At 44.6% G+C, this 6,955-nt stretch overlaps 1 pseudogene; it reads right to left on the bottom strand.

Annotated features, from left to right (window-relative positions):
• Nucleotides 1-696: 696 nt before the first annotated feature.
• LOC143641974 (syncytin-1-like) lies at nucleotides 697-3,089 on the bottom strand (annotated as a pseudogene).
• Between the last annotated feature and the right edge of the window lie 3,866 nt (nucleotides 3,090-6,955).

Below are 6,955 nucleotides of genomic sequence, written 5' to 3'. Positions count from 1 at the left end.
GAGGAAGCGTGCACTTTTTTTTTATTGCCAAATTTGTTCCCCTTATATATCTTTTGAAACAGCTGGGGAAATGACTCAAAAGCGAGGAGGGAAGAGTAATAACTGCGTCCTTGGGTTACTGTCATCGTCCCCTATCAGGAGGCTCCAAACAGGTCAAGATGTTCCCAAAGAGGCACATATGACTGAGGCAGATAAAGGGGAAACCGCAAACCTGCGTCATGACCCTGTGAGCTGGCCACTTTGACATGCAGAACAAGGAACTGGGGGCTGAGCCCCAGGGGCTAGGGCGGGCCTGCTACCAGCAAGTCCCCCTTTTTTGTTTTTTGCATGTCAAAGGGAATCAAGTAGCCCCTGTCTTAGGTCGTCCACCGCCCCTGCACTGCTTACCCATCTCTGGGGAGGCCCCATTCCCCTGGCTTAGGTTGCAGTGCAAGGTGGAAGTTGCCCGTCACTGGGTGCTACAAGATCAGCTCTTGTCCTACGTAAACAGACACTTTTCAGTTAGGGTGTCATGACCGGCAGGACACAACTGCGGATCCCAGTCATCATCTTTGCCAGTGGGATAGCTATGACCAGGGAGCTTTCTGAACGTAAGGGTCTGGGATGACGGCACCAAGTCGGCAGGGTAATTAGGGACCTGGGCAAAAGCAGGCACACATAGGAGGGCTCGGGTATTGGCTCCTGTCCAGTTACATCTCATCTCCGGATGGGTCGTAAGTACACCTCGTGGGCAGAGTCGTCCATCTCCAGGCGTTAGTAGTGAACCTGCATTGGCTTGGAGGTTAAAATGTTAATCTGGTCCTTAATGAATTGAGTTATCCTATTTGCAATACAAGGTCCCAAGGTTGCAATCAAAAGAAGACCCAGTAAGGGCCCCAGGAGGGGAAGAAGGTAGGGCAGGAACCCATTCATCCCAGTCCAAAGAGGGTTCTCGAATAACTCTTTTCTCCTTTTCTCTAGGTCTTCTTGAAGCTCCTTGATTTTAGTGCGAACTATGCCTGATTTATTGGCATAGAAGCAGCACCTTTCTCCTAAGGCTAAACAGATTCCCCCCTGATTGGCAGTCAGTAAGTCTAGGCCTCACCTATTTTGGAGGACCACTTCTGCCAAAGAGTCAATTTGGTCTTGTAAGTCCCTAATAGTGCCAGATAGGGTCTGCACATCATCTATAAGCTGCTGAGATAGACGGCGATAAGAATGTATCGCTGTACCCAGTCCAGCTGTACCTGTGCCCACAACAGCCGTTATCCCCAGAGTGGCGAGTAACGGTAGAGCCTGTATAGCTCGCCTGTGTCTTTTCACTAGAGTGTCTAGGCTGGGAATGGGCAGGGGCTCATCCCCAGGGACAATGGTTATGTCAGGGAGGAGCAAGGCGAGAACACAGCCACCTGTCCAGTTGGCAGGGAGTCGGGGGAAGGCAGAGTTCCCACCACACATAAAAACAGTGCCATTAGGGGGACAGAGGGCTGGAGTGGGTAAGGAATATTTCTTGGCTGTTGAGATTGAACAGTTTCCAAAGGAAGTTACTCCAACATCAACATCATAGGCGTTGTTTTGCATCATACCCAGGAGACATTCTGTAAAAGTGCCCATAGGTTGGACCTTGAAAGGCAGTCCGGGCTGGCAGGTCTCATCATCAGATATGGTGACATTGATAGGAACCGCCACGGGCATGACCACCCCTGTTGTCATGCAGAGCCAGCAGTCACTAGCAAGTGTGGGATTAGAGTTGTTAAGTAAGAAAAAGGTGGTTTTTAAGATATCCCACGTATTGACATCCAGATCTGGGAGCTGAGACTTAGGCAGCACCAAGGGGTGGTAGATGAGGTCAGGGACCTGTGGTTTCAAAAGCCTGATGACTTGAAGATGTTTAACAGAATCAGTAGATCCCCCCCATCAGATATCCCTGTAGGGGCTACAGTGGGCCAACAGGAGGACTTACCAACCTCACCCTGGCACCCAGCCAACCGGAGTTTAGATTCAACTCCCCCTTGGCCAAAAACAGACGGAGTGAAGTGATAAGTTACTCCCACCCCCTCACCCCATCGGGTCTCGGTCAATCTGGCCTCAAAATACTGTTGTCCCTTGTGTACACAAATCGAGGCCGTCTGAGTCCAGCTACTGGGGGCCTGATTCCAAATCCCTCCCCTGCACTCGCAGGGGGTCCCAAAAAGATGCTGGTAGATATTACCTGGTGGGGGACCCATTCCTGCATCCACGGGCCTGCATACCAGGACTGTTATAAGGAAGATCCAACCCGCAAAACTCATTCTGTCACTCCTTTGGAGAAGCGAAAGTGGCCGAACCTGAAGTCCCAGGGCCGTCGCTCCTTCCCGAGTCTGCGTCCACGGGTCTCGTGCAACGTTCTGGGACCCAAATGGGTTTTTCCGTCCCTGGAGGGAAGACACAAATGGCTCCTCTCACTCTAGCCAAGAGTGGAGCAGGGGGTTGCCACTTCCCTGTAGCCAGATCCTTCCATCTAATCTGTGCTTTTTGCATGGTGGGAGAGGAGAAGTGACGCTGCGCCGCTGTACGGCCTTCGGCGTCAGTGAGCAAAAAATTTAAAGTGAATAGAGTTATATTTAATAGTGCATGTGGTCCCTGACAACTCTGGTATATCTCCCCCTCTTTTGTTCTTTGCAAATAGGTTTTAAGATGTTGATGGGCCCGTTCAACAATGGCCTGTCCTTGGGGGTTATATGGGATTCCTGTTTTGTGTATAATATCCCACTGTGTCCTTCCTCATCTCTCCATTTTAGAAAGGAGGCACTTTTTTCTGGTCTCGTCTGCCCGATCCCCTATAATACAGCTGAGGGATCTTGAAGAGGCCAAGCAGATGGCCATTGTCTCTTAGAGATAATAGAGACGTCAGCACCTGAAAATAATATCCCCTTGAAGATTTTATCCTGTATTTTAATGGTTAACTGTGGTCGGGAGTCCAAGTGTGCTACCCAAAAGGTTTGGGGAGTGCCAGTAGAAGCAAAACTGTCATTACTCCGGGCTGCCTGTAGGGTGCCGCTGGGTAGGGACGCCGCCAGCGGCAGCAGCAATAATTGCGCTATGCGTTCTCCAAGAGGAATGATAACCATCCTTTGGGTAGCTTCGGCAACAATTTTTAACTCCCTGTGGTAATCACCATCAATCACACTTGTAAGAATTCTGAGCCCTTTATGTAGAGTGCTGCCCCTCCCCAGTATCAGTCCCACAGTTCCCTTCGGCAAAGGGCCAATTGTTTAATGACCGGCATGGCTTGTTCCAAATTAGGGAATATCTTTCCTGCTATCTGCATCAGTCGGGCTGTAGAGAATCAGATATAACTGCGTTACTATTACTGTCTTGATGGAGTCTGCCTGCAAACGGGATATTCTGTCAAGGTATAGATAGGTAACAGCGGACATGCCTGCTTGCAAATGAGAGGCTCCTTCAAGGTTTAGATAAGGTAACAGGGGACATGCTTGAAAACGAGGTGTCTGCTGTCCTTGGGAGGACTTGCCTGCAAACGGGATATTCTGCCAAGTGGGCTAGGAGGGCACTGAGAAAAATTTTATTATCTGTTCTTAACAAAGAGCAGAGCTCAACATACTCCGGGCCGAAAGTAGATTAGCCATGAGAAGCGGGTCACTTCTGATTAGAAAGTAAAACTTCTGTATGCTATGTTTAATTAGCTGAAAGACCTGATTTATTGATGTTGGAAGGCTGCCTTCTTTGTTCACAATACTATAAAAAGATTGCTTGTACACAATAAAGAACTTTTTTTTTTTTCTGCTGCTGCTTCACTTGCTCTGCTTATTCTTTCTTTTCCATGCTGACCTGCAAGTGAATTACTGCAACACGGGCTATGAAGTCGGAATAAGGCTCAGAGGGTCCTTGAGCAATTTTTGAAATTTTTGTTTCAAAAATTGAAAAAGGTAGAGCCTTCCAGGCCTGAATGGCTGCTGTGGCTATCTGAGCATAGACCCCCAGGATCATAATTAATTTGCTGATTTATGACAGCATACTGTCCTGATCCTGTTAACATTTCTATGTTACGCTGCGGGAAGCTGGCGTCCTGATTGACTCGGGCTAGCTCGCAACACCTCTCTTGATTTTCACTTTTCCACAGTAAAAAATACCCTCCCGACAACACAGCCCTGCAAAGCTGTTGCCAATCACTAGGTATCAGATCCTGTCTCACCAAATCCAAATCATTGTTATTGAGAAAACCTCCTGTCAGAAACCAAGGACAAGCCTGGGCTATATTTTCAACGAATTCGGTTACTGTCTTAGTCTTAATTCCTGTTCCTTGTTTGCTTAACAGCTCTTTAACTTCATTGGCCAGACGAAGCTTCGCTGTTGAGTTACCCATGGTACGTACCCTGTCTCTTTAAATTATCTTTAAACCAATCCTCCCCCTTCTCCCTTAGAAGGTGAGCCTCCTCCGCTTACCCCTGCTTTCCGAGTCTCGGTGAGGACCTCCACTTGCTGCGTCCGGCTACGGGAGCCAAGTCCCGGTGAGGGACGGCGAGGTTAAGAAATACACAGGACACCAAGGTTCTTCATCCAGGAGGAATCGAGCGCTTTTTTTTATTGCCAAATTTGTTCCCCTTATATATCTTTTGAAACAGCTGGTGAAATGACTCAAAAGCGAGGAGGGAAGAGTAATGACTGCGTCCTTGGGTTACTGTCATCGTCCCCTAACAGAAGGCTCCGAACAGGTCAAGATGTTCCCAAAGAGGCACATATGACTGAGGCAGATAAACGGGAAACCGCAAACCTGCGTCACGACCCTGTGAGCTGGCCACTTTGACATGCAGAACAAGGAACTGGGGGCTGAGCCCGGGGCCCAGGGTGGACCTGTTACCAACAACCCCTCTCAAAATTAAAAAAAAGAAGAAGAAGAAGAACAAAAGAAAAAAGAAAAAGAAAAATGTTTTGCAAGAGGTTTAGATTTAAAAATTTGAAATCAGTTTTGGTTTTGATTTTCAGCCACTGTCTGCACTGCAGCTTTTCTTGTTTAACATCTCCCATTTAATCAGTGACTCCCCAACATTTTAGTCAGTTACCATAGCTTATTTTTCTCCCCTGTTCTGACTCTGCTTATTGTGGCCTGATGACAGCCTTAATAATGATTTTTCTTTTCTTTTTTTTTTAGTTGTAGATGGATACAATACCTTTATTTATGTCTCTTTATTTATTTATTTAGTGTGGCGCTGAGGATTGAACCCAGGGCCTCACACAGAATAGGCAAGCGCTCTACCACTGAGTGGCAGCCCCAGCCTTTGATTCGTTACTCTTGGCTTTTCTCAATGTCTTTGAATTGGCCCATGTGACCAGATCATTTGACGTGCTTTTAACATTTCCCAGAGTCAGGCACTGCCTTGCTCAGGGCACAGGTGCTCTTGTTGACACTTTTCTTCAGGACGATGTGCCCTCGTGCACTGGGACATGTGCTCTTCCACACTGGTTATATCCACCTTTTCACCAGAAGTGCCTTCCAGATTGTCTGGATGAGCTTCCCATAAGTAGAAGCACTCACGCTGCAGAACGTTTTTCTTGACCTTTTGGTAAATGGTCTAGGAAACAAAGACTTTATGTTCTTTCCAGATTTTCTTTTTCGTGATATCTTTCTTAGGTTTCTTGTTAATGGAAACAAACTGAGCCTTAGAATTGTTAAGGTTTCTGTTTTATGATATCTCTTCCTTTTAAAATCTTTTAACTATCACTTTGGTTTAATGAATGCCTACTGTTTCATGAAGACCGATGGTCCTATTTTGATTTTTTTTTTTTTTGGTACTGTGGATTGAACTCAGGGGTGAGTAACCACTGAGCCACATCCCCAGCCCTTTTTGATTTTTAGTTTGAAATAGAGTTCACTAAGTTGTTTAGGGCCTTGATCAAATGTTTTAATTCTTTGATGTCTTTGGCAGGTTTCTTTGGGATTAGCATTCTTAGTTAAGTCTTTCCAATTTTGAGATTTTCCAGTTGGACTACTGGAAATCCTAAAAAGCTGTAGTTCTCATGTTGCAGAGATGATGAACACCTTGATAAGTTACTGATACAAAAGTTCTAGAGACTTTGTGAAATTTACAAAAGTCCAATGGTCCTGGTATGACAATTTCAGTCATAATTGTTATCTTAAAATGATGTGCACAATAAAAATAACTGAATTTCTTTGTCAACTGCTGAACTGTCATCAAATTGTAGCCATGTCTATTCTGAGTCTTTTGTAATTCATAGTTTTGATTGTTCCCTAAAACCATTTGCAATCAGATTCATGGGGTGGGGTGGGGAACACTCTTCTAACAAGTATTCCTGAATACAAGTGTCTGATAACTTTAAGACCAGTGGACTGAATAAAAAACAGAACTCTAACAAAGAAACTGATGGGTTCATAAAACCTAATGCAGAACGAGACAGAAGACTGGCTGAACTGATAGAATCTGTGGGGTTTTGTCTTTCAATTAATATGTGTTTGGTTCTTGAATGTTTTGTTGTCCAAATTTAAGGGAATGTTTTTCTTTATCTATAGTTTACAGCAATTTGGGCAAATATGCTTTTGTAAGCAAAGCTGAAAGCATACTTTCTTCTCTATACTTGATTTCTGCAAAATTCAAAAACTATTCACGAGTATATTTGTGGCAATGTGGAATTTGTATAAACTCAGAATCTGTCCTCTTTATAACAGGATAAAACTGGAAACATTGGCATATTTGAAAATATGCATAGAATATGTGGCTTCAAGAGTTCCCAGTCATGTGATAAAAAGACAAAAATTTCTTAAAACATGTTTACCCATAACATTGTGTTTATTAAGTTTTATTTTTTTTTTCTAGAGCAAGCAATCATAAAAATTAAACAACTGGTTAAATAAGAACTTGTTATTTTAGAGCATTGTACTTTTATTTATTTAAAAGCTAAACTTGGTTAATATTAAAACATCAATGTAATTGTGATGCTATTAATGTGCTCATATCTT

Source organism: Callospermophilus lateralis, chromosome 7 (assembly GCF_048772815.1).
Source record: "Callospermophilus lateralis isolate mCalLat2 chromosome 7, mCalLat2.hap1, whole genome shotgun sequence".
In the NCBI taxonomy this organism is placed as follows: Eukaryota; Metazoa; Chordata; class Mammalia; order Rodentia; family Sciuridae; genus Callospermophilus; species Callospermophilus lateralis.
Note: the sequence above shows the minus strand (reverse complement) of the source record. Positions and strands in the feature narration are given on the sequence as shown.